Source organism: Benincasa hispida, chromosome 1 (genome assembly GCF_027475165.1).
Source record: "Benincasa hispida cultivar pf3 chromosome 1, pf3_genome.v1.1, whole genome shotgun sequence".
Classification (NCBI taxonomy): domain Eukaryota; kingdom Viridiplantae; phylum Streptophyta; class Magnoliopsida; order Cucurbitales; family Cucurbitaceae; genus Benincasa; species Benincasa hispida.
In genome coordinates, this window is record NC_143478.1 from 84919633 (window position 1) to 84934660 (window position 15028).

At 31.1% G+C, this 15028-nt stretch overlaps 1 pseudogene across 1 annotated transcript; it reads right to left on the bottom strand.

The window, feature by feature from the left end:
- Window positions 1–8146: 8146 nt before the first annotated feature.
- LOC120086319 (epidermis-specific secreted glycoprotein EP1 pseudogene) lies at window positions 8147–9689 on the bottom strand (annotated as a pseudogene). Its single transcript, XR_016531013.1, has one exon. The product of XR_016531013.1 is annotated as an epidermis-specific secreted glycoprotein EP1 pseudogene (transcript).
- Between the last annotated feature and the right edge of the window lie 5339 nt (window positions 9690–15028).

The window sequence follows — 15028 nt, forward strand, 5'->3', positions numbered from 1 at the left end:
CTAGTTTATTGTTGAAAAGTTTTGGTATCTTGTTGAAGTTGTTTTGTTTCTTGTTGAAGTTGTATATTGTCCTTTTGCAAATTGTGTAGTTCCTATTGAAATTTTAACGAATGGTCAGCAAGAGATTTAATTACATCCTCGAGAGACATACCTGAGGAGCTTGAAGAAGACTGATTTCAATTCTCAAATTGCCCTTGAGATTCCCACTTAAAATTTGAGTGATCTCGCCACCCTTGGTTATAAGTTTGCCCATGGGGGTCATACTTCCTTTGGAAACCTCTTATTGCATTAACTTGAGGTTGACCTTGAGGGCAAGCTTCGGAAGCATGTCTAATCACTCCACATGCTCCACATGTTTTAATTTGGGGAAGTCCTCATTGAGCAACCTGAGTGAAAAGGAAAACTAGATTAGATACTTGAGTTCTCAACTCACTAACCTCTTTAGCTTGAACAACATCATATTCTAGAGTCCTTGATTAAAAATTCTGTGAATTCTCCACCATGGTTGATATTAGCTGACTAGCTTTAGTGGATGTTTTGTTAGCTGAAGCTCCACCAGGGGCTACATCAATATTGCTCCTGTTAGATGGAAGCCATCCTAAATAGAAATACTTAATAAGATATTGGTCAGAAATTTGATGATGGGGAAAGAAAGCACAAAGTTGCTTATACCTTTCCCAATACTCATATAAGGACTCTCCTACCAATTGCTTTATACCATATATTTCTTTTCTAATATTATTAGCCTTAGATGCAGGGAAAAATTTTTCTTAAGACCATTCCACGTGATGATCGATCCAGTCGAAAGTAGTACAACCAATCCTTAATCACATCCTTCAAGGAGAAGGGGAAGGCCCTGAGATTAAGTTATTCTTGTGTTACCCCATGTAGGCGCATACCATTACATACCAAATGGAATTCTTTCATGTGTTTGTGTGGGTCCTCACCTGGATTACCTCAAAAAGTGGGTAAAAGATGAACTAAATCGAGTCTCAATTCAAATGGTATCGTAGTCTCTAGATATACTATACATAACAGCTGTTGAGTGTAATCTGGTTCGACAAGCTCTCTTAACGTTTGCTCCCTTGCTTCACCCATATTGTTTGTTTGTATTGGTTCCTCTTCTTGACTCGATTCTTCAAATTCTCCTTCTTCTATTCTTATTCTTTCCTTTTGTAGTCTCCTCTCCTCACAGTCGGTATTTACAACAAAATCACAAAGTACACTCTGAGAGGAGTGGGTCATGCACAAAAGGATAGTTCAATGAAACTGACTATTTTTTGTTTCTTTTGTTTTGTATTTTATTTCTTATTCTAAAAGAAAGGAATTTAAGGATTTTGGAAGGCCAATTGCATGGTTCTCTGGCAACGGCGTCAATTTTTTTTTTTTTTACTAAAATAGGTGTCGTAAATTCTATCTTACCCAAAACAAATGAAATTTATAATACTCTAACTATAACTAGAACTAGCACGTAGAAATAGTGGAGTAAGAGGTCGAACCCAAGAGAACCTCTATTAGTTTGCCTAAAATAAACTAATTGAATTCAAAAATGCAAAAGATTAAACTGGGAGGGAGGGGCTGTTGTTTGTTTTCAAAAACTAGAAACTAACTAAGTGAAAAGGCAAGAATTGATATAAGAAATTTAGTAATGAGAGAAGTAAGAAAGATTATGAGATAAGATTAATTAAAAATGAAATCTTAGGGATTTTATGTGATCTAGACAATTGTATCATGGACTTAACAAAGAATCATGCAATTAGATTATTCAATAATTCATTAAGAATAAATTCCTAATGCCCTAATTAGCTAATTTGACAATTAACCATAATCTAGGTCTTAATTGCTTCCTGAAGACATTTCACAATAATCCCTAAATTGCATTAGACTCGTGGGTTTTCTAAACTATTTCAAATCTTGAAATTAAAAGATTGAAAATTCAAGATTGATTGCATGAATGTTCTGAATTAATAGGTTCTTTAAAGAAAAGAAGAAAATAAGTCCACATTTTATATCAAGACTATTAATTTTGAACCTTAATTACAAATTTGTTATAGAACTATGAAATTTTTGCATACAAAAATTAATTAATCTTGAGTTGTCAATTCATTCTTAATCAATTTTATTCTAAATCTCAGCAAGAACATTCAAAAGAAAGTAACTACATGAAAGGAATTCATAGGAAAGTCTCAAGAAAGTGCCAATCTACATAATTCCCCAAGAAAAAGGATTACCTACTCATGGATGACGAAATTCTTCAAGAAATCCATTGATAGTTGCATAATTGGTACAAGGATTGAATACAAATTGATTGAATCTCTCCAAAGTTTACAAGAATAACTTTGTAAATTCAAAGTCTCTCTCTAAAAATTTAAGTTTTTCTTCCCTCCCTCACTGAAAATGAAACAACTAAATTTATATCTGCAGGTATAGCATCGCGATGCCAAGTAGAAATGTCCACGGGGCGGGGCGGGGATGGGGAACCCTGCTCGTCCCCGCCCCCGCTCCCTATTCCATTTCCCGTCCCCGCGACTTTTTCCGCCTTTATTTTTTGCTAACATTTTTTTAATTTCAATTAAATATATTTTTTTTACAATCCTTTAAACATTTTCAATGTAATTTTCATTTAAATGAAATATTATCAATTTTACTAAGTAAAACAATAATACACATGCAATTTAAAAAATATAATTAAAATGCTAAATTCTCATAATTTGTAAAAAATTAAAATTCAACATTTAAAGCATCCTATCTTAAATATTACAATATCTAAAGAATTAAAGTAATAAAAATCTTGAACTTAAATAATTAAAACATCCATAACTATCTTAATAAAGTCTACAATATTAATATGAATATACATACATACATACATACATACATACATACATATATATATATATATATTAAAAATTTATAATTTATATACAAAGTCGGGGCGGGCGGGGTCGGGGTTGGGGAATATATTCCCCGTCCCCGGCCCCGAATTGTAAATGGAAAAAAATTCCCCACTCCCTCCCTCATTCCCTGTGTATTTAGGGATTCCTCACCCTGTTCAGGGGGACCCCGACCCCGTGGATTTTTTGGACATCTCTAACGCCAAGGCCAGCGTTGCAACGCTAAATCGTAGAAAAGCCAAGAAGTGTTGGGCTAACGTTGCAACACTATATTGACGCTTGTTTGTAAAAGGCGCACGTGCGTGCGGACTATTAAGTGAATATTTGGAGCATTGCGACCATAGGTCAAGCGTTGCGACGCTGCCCTGTTTTGCAGCAAATAGATGCATTTTGTCTTCAAGTGTCCGGCTCAGTGTTGTAAGGAACGTCCCGACGCTGCAAGCATTGCTGTAGAGTGTTGAATTGTTCCTCTTGAAGGGCAAAGTGGAATTTATCATGGATCTTCTTGTTAAGTGGTCTTTTGATTTCGTTTGGCTTAAATTAGTTCAAAATCTTTTGAAATAGCTTTGTTGAGTCATGATTGGAGTTTACCTACAAAAGTAGACATTTTAAGCAAACAATTATGGTAAAATTTAAGATTTTATCATAGAAAAGATAGTTTTTTATAATACCCATCACCCAGTCTAGACAGAACTCGCCTTAGACAAAATGTCTCTTATAGATACATTTGTTACATTGTTAGTTATTTGTTATGAATCAATTTAATTCTATTAAACTAATTAGAATATTAAACTTAGATTTTTAATCTCATTAGAAACATGATCTTAGGTCTATCTCAATCATATTTTAAAACAATTTTAAAAGATGATTATAACCTAAGGTTTGCATGCAATTCTAAATTATTGATTTTAGTTTTAATTTCATTTAGTTATAACAATTATAAAGAAATAAAACAATTAAAACCATACATTGCATGCTATGACATTCTTTAGTAAATTATAATATTTGTAAATTTAACCTAAAGTGGTATCATGCATCATGCAATGTCATTTCATTACTAACATATATATAACATTTATATAATAAAGTAATGAAACATACAATAGCATACTACAATACATACATTGAACTAAATATTATAATAATTATAATATAAATGATGCATCAATATACTATTAATGCATGCATGCATATATTATAACAATTATACTATATCATGCATGAGCATGCTATATTAATTAAATCAAGCATATACATATATTATAATATTTATAATATAAATGATGTGTGAAATTAAATGCATAACCTATGGTGGGATTTTATACTATGACATATAGATAAGATTAAATCATACATTACATGTATAAATAAAAGCAATTAACGAATTGGGATTGGAATCCTAAAATTATAAATAAAAGGCTAACTATTACAAATAAACATTCAACTCATTCGAAATAGTGAACCGGGCCTTGAACCACTTGAATCAGACTAGGAATCGGTCTAGAAGAACCCGAAACAGTCAAACCAGAGAACCCGCGAACCGAACCGGACCGACAGACCACGAACCACACAGGAACTGGGGCTGAACCGTGTGAAATTTCCGTCTCAGAGCATCACAATGTTGTGCGCTATAGAAATTTCCTTCTGTCTGCCACATCGCAGCGTCACACCTCTATACTGTTTCAAACGCCTTCGAAAATTCATTGTTTTTCCTCCTCGTTTTCTCTAGAATCTATCCAGGGAGCCCACGAACGACTCAACAATCGAATACAGACTCAATAACAACAATTTATGCCTTAAAACATGGGTCTTTACAGATTGAAGTTTACAATAGAAAGCCATAAATTCTAAATAGTCCAATCCCGAAATTATCTGTCAATACAAACCACAATCTCAACAATTCATCACATGAATCATAGAATGCAGAAACGAAAAATCCCACCATCAATTGCAAACCTAATTCATAAAAAAAAAAAAAATCAAAACCAGTAGCTCTAATACCAATTGAAGGGTCCTTAAGCGGAAGCGATGGATCGTCCCAAACCCAATTTTTTAAGAATTAATAATTTTACAGAAGAACAAGAAAGATCATGTATTTAATTCACACACAGCATGCTAAAAAACATTAGAAGAGAAAAACAAAAGGAATAAGAAACTTATCCTTGAAAACTCCAAACTTCATGTTTCTTATTCCCTGTAAAAAACACGAATGATTCGAAATGGCCAAATGAACACCACTACTAGGAAACCTCAGTATTCTCAGGCAAAGAACCTAGGAGGTGTCGGCTCTGGTTATTTTAGATTTTGTAAGGGAAGGGAAAAAATTAAGAGAATAGAGGAGGAGATGAGAGATTTTCTTCTGAGAACTCTTTTAAAAAAAAACACATAACTCTTCTGTGAGAATCTTTCAAGAAGAAGAAGGAGAAAAACAAAAAAACTATTCCCTCTATCAGCTACCCACACAATACGTGGGTTGAGAGAAAATTGGAGAGGGAAGTTAATTCCGTCTAAAAAAAATCAAATATAAAATAATTAATTTTTTTAAAAATAATTTAGATTAATATATATATATAATAACTAATTTATTATGCATATATACGTAACTATAGTTTTTTTATATTATGCATATATACGTAACTATGTCATATAACATATAACCTACAGTTTTTTTATATTGTATCAAATACAATATAGTCTATAGTTTCAATTTTCTCTCACCAATGACTCTTAATATAAATCACATTTACATTAAATTTAATTATATGAATCCAATTCATATAATTAATATTTGAATCATATTCAAATATTTATTTTCTTTCATAAATACTTAATATTATAATGTATCAAATATATTATAGTAATTATATCACATATAATTAAAATTTAATTAACTATATCATATATAATTAATTCTCTCAATTAATTTGAACAATTCAAATTAATCCAAAAACCGATTCTCATTAAATCTCGTTGAGCTACCGAGGGGACCTCATGGACCTGTAGCTTAAAACTCCAACAGTACGTGAATAATTAATTAAACTCTTTAATTAAATCATTCACCATCTGTTAATTGTGGGGCACTCCACTAAAAACCGACAACTACACTCTTCGCACTACAGATATTTTTCTGTGTCCATTGGATATAACCAATCAACAATACGATGACCCTTCACAAATTGCTCGTAAGTACAACTGTGTCAAAATTACCATTTTGCCCCTGTAATTACATCTAACTCCTTAAGTACCACTGATCCATCTAATGAACAATAAATCATAGTTCAATTATGATTAAACCCCTCTTGGTCCAGGAGAGGGTGTGGGACCACATAGTTCAAGCCCTGGAATCAGCCCTTAAGGGATCAATCTATCTACTTACTACCTTGGGGAATGAGTGAATTCCTTTAATTAGATGAATCCCCAAATTGGTAGGCTTGCTGAGTCGGCGATCTGGCCACTCTTACCCATACAAATCAAAGGACTGTCCTCATAGATAGAAGTTCACAACTCACTCAGGATTTAGGTCATGTTACCTATGATCATCTCGGTAAAATATAAGTCTCTATTATGAACGGTGTTATATAATGAGACTAAAATTTCTGGTCCGTTCTTATATAAACTTCTTTGTATAAAATATCCCCGCTCACATGTCTCCACATGAATGATCAGGATCATATCGTTTATAACACTTTACAACAATTGTAACACCTACAAAACGGGTCATACTCATAGTGTCACAAGGATAAGGGATCCAACCTTATCCATCTACTACAAACCATTTCGGTTATCACTTAAACATGATCCACCCGTATGTCTCTACATACATGTTTAAGCTACAAGATAACCTTGGATGTTAATTTATTGGTTTGTGGTTAATGCAACTAGTTTTGAAATAAAACATCACATAAGTTATTACATAAATAAAATGTTTGTACATTACAATTAAAATTATAGGACTTTACGAGATTTAGGACATCAATCCCAACATCATTTGCTAACTAGATCTTAACTCAACTGACATATGTATGTATTGAGGAGCAAGAGGTCTCAAATTCAAATCTTCTACCCTCAATTTGTACTAAAAAATAATCAATGTGTTATTCGGATTCTTTAATGAAAAAATAATAGGACAAAACATGCCAGAATCAATTAACAAGCTTTATTTTGCATTCACCAACCTCACTTAATGGTCCAAATAGTACACTTTGTCGTTGCATCTAGGTATTACCTGTTATTTTTCAAATCTTAAGTCTAAACCTAAGGAGCAACAAGTATTTCAAGTCCAAAACTATTTAAAATAAATGTTCAAGTATTACCTAAAAATGAGTTTAGTTTCACGTTAATTGATATGACCTTCTATCTAAATCCACTCATTTGATGTACTAAAAAAATTAATTATTCTTGTTGTAATTATACATTTTAGTTTATTACCATCGCTAGCTAATTTATTGTTTTATCTCGACCATTTCTTTAATCAATTATCTTTTAAAATTCGTTAATTTGATCAAATTTCCGAATCTTTGATTGAACACACGGTTTTGATTTATGGTTGCTAAAATTTACACTTAAACTTTATAAAATGTTTTGATTTCATTTGAAGATACTTTTGCACATCAAACCTTACGTCATTGATATAATATAAATAAGGGTTCTTCTAATTTAACAAAAATAGAAATGAAATCTGAATTTTCACTTTCAAAAAATGGCGACGCTTTAATTATAGACTAACTAACTTCTATTTAGTTAAATGTGGCCAAATAATTAAAAAGAGAATGTAATTTAGATGTCAAAGTTTGAATCCCCACTCCATGCATTATTGAACAAAAGATGTCTATTTACAAATATTTAATGTAATTATTCTTTTAATGTTTATAATTAATCAATAGTTAGATTGAATATTGGCTACAGATTGCTTTTTTAAATGGTCTTTTATAAATATAGTAAATATACGTATATATTTATGATTATTTAATAATATTGAAGTTAATCATTCAAATTTCTCATTTTTTTTAATTCAAGAAATTGGAATGAGAAAAATTGAATATTTAATCTCTTAATCTATAATATATACCTTAATCATAATAGTTATCATTATCCTATTTCCTAAACACAGCCACAAGCATAGTGGTCAATTATTGGCATATACTTATTTTTTGACATTGTAAATTTAAATTCTCATACTATAAAAGCGCAGATAGATTTAAGTTTTGAATGGTTGTACCAAAAAAATATCACATTAAAACTAATGATAAAAATTTGTAAGAAAGGATGAAACATAAATATTATTCCAAAATTACACTTAACCAAAAAGAAAAAGGTTACGCGAACAATTTTATTTTTACCATTATTACACAAACATTTTAAGACACACATATTCAGAAATTACATAGAAAGAAAGAAGAGCCTAATATTATTAAAGTCTACATATTGGGTGTTTTGATGAATCCCAAATGAGTGGAATTATCAACTTTGATCAAAGTCTTCAACTCATTTGCAACCCAACAAAGTGAGCCTCTGGTTTGGTAAAAATAACCCAAACACTTACAATCCAAATTGCACTTTTTCTCGCACTCCTTCTGTCCCATTGGCCCTTCTCCTTTGTTATACTTAGTCAAAAAATGATCCACACCTTCAAGTTTATAGTAATGAAAGCTTTTAGGATCACATGAACTTACCTTCTTCGCCATACACATCTTGCTCCATCCCAGCAGCCCCTTCTCCGTCGGGCAGGCCACGCACTGGTTCTCCTCACACACCCCCAACTGCCCGCATCTCTCCGGCCACTGGCATTCGTTCTCCGTATTCGATTCCCTATCGAAGAGCGTGAACGAAATCTCCGACGGGCCCCAATCCACTTTGTCGTTGTATGTGAACAGCCTGACGTTGCCGTCGATTCCTAATCGGAGGAATGTTAATGTGCTATTGTATTTTGGCCGTGTCAGAATTGTGCTGCCGGCCTCCGTAGATCCGGCGACTTCGTAGTTCAAGTTCAATTCGGTGGCGAATCCTTGATCTGGATCTACTTCGGCGTTGAGAGTGACCCTTGAGAGAGTGCCTTTTCGGATTGTGAACCAATTCGAGGATGCGAAGTAACGCATTGGTTTTGGAGAGTTGGGACTTTTGAAGTACAGAGCTAGGGCTTTTCTTTCCATTACGAAACTGTAAGGTCCATTCACGTTCGATTTTTCCGATGCGCGGCTTACTAGCTTCATTGCGCCGCCGAGACGGAGCGATTGGCCGACTAGGAGTGTATCCGTCGGGAAATCGAAGCTCTGCCAAACGAATTTGCCATTGGAGTCGATGAGCACCATGTTGCCATTCGGGAGCAATTCTAATCTGACGACGCCTTTGTTAGCGGTGTTTGATTGCCATACAACGGTGCCGTCAGCCTCGGCGAGGATTAGGTTTCCGTCAGCGCCGAGAGAGAATGTGGCATTTTCGCGAACCGGACGACCGCGATTGGCCTCCCAAACCCACCGCTTCGCAGATTCAGAGCGGAGAATCGCCATTCGAAGAGCGAGCGTATATGCGTTCGGCGTCGTGTTGTAGAACATGAGCTGAAATGGCGAGTTGGAGATGCTCAGGGGTCTGTAAGTCGCGTCATACTCGACAGCGAAATCGCCGAAATCGCCTTCATTGACGAACCTGAAGGTCTCGTTGGGAGGAACGAGAGCAAGAGAGAGGGAAATGAACAAGAAGAAGAAAGAGAGCAGTAGAGGCGTCAACAATGTCGGTCTCATGTTTAGAAGAAACTCTGTTTTTCTGTAATTTGAAGAAGACTGGATGATGATGGGAGGAAGAAGACGATCTTTATTTATAAAAGCTGAAAAGGGTATTTACGTAATTTTGTTATTACAACTTTATTTTTATTTAATCTTTTAACATAATTACAGACAACTTTATCTCTTGGCTGCTTCTTTATTCCCCTGTATTTGATTTTGGATATTGGCGGGCGCGACGCTTTAAGTGCTGTTTGGCTTGTAATTTTTTCTTCTTTTTTTTTTTCCTTTTGTATTTCTTTGAACATTGAAAAAAGTCATGGCTGATTGGCTAATTCTGAATTTCTTTTATATTGAACCAATAAAATAATGACTCAACATTTAAGAGGAATAAATATATTATTGTGCATGAATATAAATGTTAAAACTTACTTTTTAAAAAATATTGTTCAGCCTTTGCAATTTTACTAAACGAATCTCGTATTGTTCTTTAAATTTTTAGATTCATTACAACGTTAAATATGTCCACTCTGATTTTTTAACTTTAGAAAAAATATATATATTAATTTTTTATTTTCTTGTTGTTATTTGTATTTATCCTACTTAACATGAACTTGTTGAAAAAAGTTGTATCGAGAGTGGAATGAATATTAAGTGGAGATACATATTATATTTCAAATATGATGGAATTACAGGTTATGATCTATAGACACGATCGTTAAAGGTTTAAATACTATAATATAATAAATTTGAAAGCTTATACAATAAAGTATGGTTTTATCCGTTGTTGTATGTTGCGCATGTGCGTTTTCTTTCAGAAATAATTTGTATTGTTGTTGATTTTAATAGATAAGTTAATGATTCTTTAAGCATGGTTTGAATGACAAGATTGTTCAAAATTTTAAATTTAAAGTCGATGGGTAATTTTGTTATAAATAAATAACAATTATAATCAATGTATAATTGAATAATACATAAAAATAAAAGAAGTATAATATGATATTTTTTCAAGATATTGATTTTTCTTTAAAAAGACACTATATAACCTACTTTAATGATCTATAGACGTCATAATAAAAATATTAACATAATACAAATATTCAATTTACTTTGAGCGTGTAATTATTTAATCATGTATATATTTAGATATATCATTACAATAAACACGAAAATGAATTTGAACCTTAATTATCACTAAACTATTTCGCAAAGCTATTTGAGTAGATGGTTATGTTCATAAAAAAATAGTAAAGCATAATTGCCAAAAAAATCATTTTTATTTGTGTTAATTGTCAAATAATGAATATAAAAGGATGTTTGAATACGAATTTCCAGAATAAAGAGAAACAAGCAAGACATTTAAATGGTGGGCAAGTGGTAATGTTGTCCCATCGTATAATTGTCTAATTAATGTTTAATTAATTAATATACATAATAAAAAGAAGAAGAAGAAGAAACATGACAGCTGGTAATCTGATTTGACTCGTGGCCGTGTCGCTAACCAAATAATTTGGGTTTAAATTCAAACACTGACTTTATCTAAATCTTATATCATATGCTTTACGTAATTGTCACAAATTTTTTATTCACAATGAAAATTTTGATCACTGGACCTCTTCAAACTTTGTCTTCAACTTATGCGTAATTTTCATTATTATTATTATTATTTTTTATTTACCCATGATATTATTTTAAAAATAGATGATTTGGATCTCCATCTTATACATGTAATAGTGTTAGAGCTTTTTAAAAATTAAGACAAACAGAAATGTAAGCTTTTTTTTTTTTTTTTTTTTTGAAATATTTTTTGGCGAAGAAGTCGATATTGCAGTAGAAGTCAATAGATTGATTACAAACGATATTTGATTATGATAATGTTTTATTTATCATTTTGAGGTTTTTCATATAAAATATGGTGATTCACTATCTAGATTGATTACAAACGATATTGCAGTAGAGGTTTTTCATATTAAAAAAAGTGATTGAGAACCATTCAGAATAATTTTTTAAATACTTTTTCAAAGTGTATGTTAAGAATTTTTATTAAAAAATGTTTAAACAAAAATAACTTTTGTGAAAAATATTTTTTCTCTCATCAATCCAAACAAACTTTTATTTTGTGGTCAATATATAATAATGCAAAAGGAGATTTTATTATACTTATTTGTCCATGTATTATGAAATTTATTCCAGATCCAATTTTAATCCATCTATTTTGAATAAATCCTAATTCTAATCCACACTACTATTTTTTATGATTTTTTTTATTACCATTTATGGTTAATTTTTCAAAAAAGCTCTTTATTATTTGTAAAAATTTTCACTATAAATTTTAAAAATATATTTCCATATGTCTACTTTTTTGTATGGGAATCATTATTATTATTTAAATAAATTTGATAAAACTAAATTTAAAATTTATTTTAAATATTGTGTTGAAATTTGACACTTAAAACAAACATCAACAAACTTGAATACTATTAGAGTTATAAAAGTACTATTCCCTAAGCTTAATTTAGGTTCGTTAATGGATTTTACATGTTAATTATGTTATTTTGTAGGTTTTGAGCACCAAAGAGATAGAATCGAGCTTAAGATGTCAAACATAATTAATTTGAAGCAATTTTTCGATAGTTTGAGCATTTGAGCTTCAAAAGAGAACAAAAGACCAAACTATCCCTTACTGGAGCGTTACAATCCTCACTCGATGCTATAACGCAATGTTATAAGGAACAATGTGTGGATGCAGGCCAACGTTGCAATGCTACGAGTTTTGATTGAAAAGTGCTGAAATCCGCGTGCGCCTCAAATTTGTACCAGAGTTGCAACGCCACTTCAACCCTACCCCAACGCTCGAGGACTGGATTGACAGTAATGTTGCAACATTGCGACTATAATATAAAAGTGTTTATTTTCTGAATTAGGTAAAGGAAAGAGGGGAGTTAGGCCATTTTAGAAAGCATGTTGCTCAAGTTTGGCCATTCCAGGGCAAACCTCATGGGATTTTCTTTAATTTTGAGTTGTAATTGTAAATCTTGGCATCGCGAGTCGGATTTGATGAATGGATGAAGGCCAGACGTCACTTTTTTAGGTTGGTTTTCTTGAATTTTATGAGATTTTTTATGGATTTTTTATTGGATCTTTCTTTCTTTTTTCTTTTTCTTTCTTTCTTTTTTTTTTTTTAAAAAAAATTTCATTCTCAATTTCTAGCACAAGCATATAAGATTGATGAATTGACAACTCATATTTCTTGTATGTTTATTTTTGTTATGTGTGTCTTTGATATCCGTAATTGCATTGAAAGCGTGCTCAATTCAGTAGCAATAGGTTTTAGTTTGAATTATAACATGATTTCTAGGCTACCTAAGAATGCCTAATTGATAACAAAACCTAAAGATTGGGAATGCATTAGGATAGAATTGGCCATTCCTACTTGATGCCTTAATCAATCCAATAACGTAATGCAATCGACTAACTAAATTGCCTTTGCAACGAGCTTAGTTAATTTAGGGATTTACGACATGTTGATTCTCATGGGGGAGTTTGTATAGGTTGTCCCAATATTCGATTAGGCTAAGAAATAATTAGTTCATGATTGTTTTCATAATTATTCGATGATCAGCTTCATAGAAAACCCTACGATCTCTAAAACGGTGAAAGTAATCTTGTGTTCCCTCTCTCTCTTTCTCAATCTATCTTACTTTTCCGCATTTTAATTTTTGCATTTAGTTTTCTTGTCAATCAAACAAAAAACCCCTCGTTTTTACTGCTTTCCATAGTCAAATTTAGCTTAAGAGAGATTTAATTATTGGCCTCTTTGTGGTTCGACCCCGGACGTGTCACTTATACTACTAGTTGGTATGGGGAGTAGGTTCGGTGATTACAAATTTATGTTTTTAGGTTTGGGTTTTATTAACGATGTAAATATCTAGTCTAACAAATACCTTTCAAAAGTTCGATATTTATGAACCTGTTTGATAATGTTCTCGTTTCCTATTTCTTGTTTCTAAACTCATTTTTTAAGAAACTGTTTGATAATCGTACTGTTCTCATTCTTGTTTCTAAAATTCAAAACACTGAGAAACTACAGCTGTTTTGTTTCTCTTTTATTTGAGCGCATTTCTAGTATTGAAAGTAAGCTTGCCTAAGACATTTTTGTGCTTCAACATCTTGGAATCAAATCTCAGGTAACATGTCTTTTGTTTTGTTTTTCTTTCTTTCTTTTATATTTCTTTCTTTTCTATATTATATTTTATATTTCTTTTATAATCTTCTTAGTTTTTTTTAATATTTATTTTCTTTATTATTTTTTATTTAATATAAATTTAATTTTAAATTTTAAATTTTCAAATATTCGTATTTATAATGTATTTTGATTTTCAAATTTTAAATTTTCAATAGGTATATATAAATACTTTTTGAATTTTGTAATATGCATTTTTATATATTATTAAAAAAATTGTTTTCAATATATACCAAACCACTTAAAATTTTACAATATATACTTTTTTTATTAAGATATTTATTTAGGTTTATTTTAATATTTTTACAACCACAATATTTACATAATAATACAACGGAGTTAAATTTGAGTTGACATTATTAAAATAAATAAGTTGAGTGAGAAAAAATATTGCAAATCAAATTTTAGCAATATATAAATGATAGAAAAAATGTATTATTATTATTAATTTTACATCAAAACTTATATGTATTTGATAATTGTTTTTTATATTTTAGTAGATGCTATATATATTTTTATTTTATATAATTAAATTATACTTAAACTATAAATTATGAGAAAATGTAAGGAAAAAATATACCAGAAACAATAAGATTATCAAAAAGTGTTTCTGTGATTTTTTTTTTTAAAACGAAAAACAAAAATAATTATTAAATATATTCCTATTTCTAATTCTTAAAAAATAAGAAATAGAAAACGAGAAGAAAAATGAAAAATGAAAATTTTATGAAATGGATCTTATATTAAAAAAAAAAAAAAAAACAAACAAAAAATGATACCTCTCAAGAGTCAAGAATCAACTAATTTTTATTTTTTTATTTTTCGCGCATGAGTTGGATGTAAGATTTTGAAAATTTGATATCCATATTAAATATTCTCACCGATCAAGATAATCCGATAAATAAGAAATAAATTGATTCTGACCAAGTTTCTATTTTCTTTTCTTCTTTTTTTTTTTTTTTTTTGCTGGCGATCTTGACCAAGCTTGTATCGATTAGAAAACTCACACCGAAATTCATTTCCATCGAACTGTTCATCTCCATGTCAAAACGATATAGTAACCATTAAAAGAATTTAATTAGTCGGACAATCGATCAGACGGCTGAGGTTCAAGATGGAGCAAACGACACGATGGACCGGCAGCGCAGTCAATAGAAACATCTTTCACTACAGTG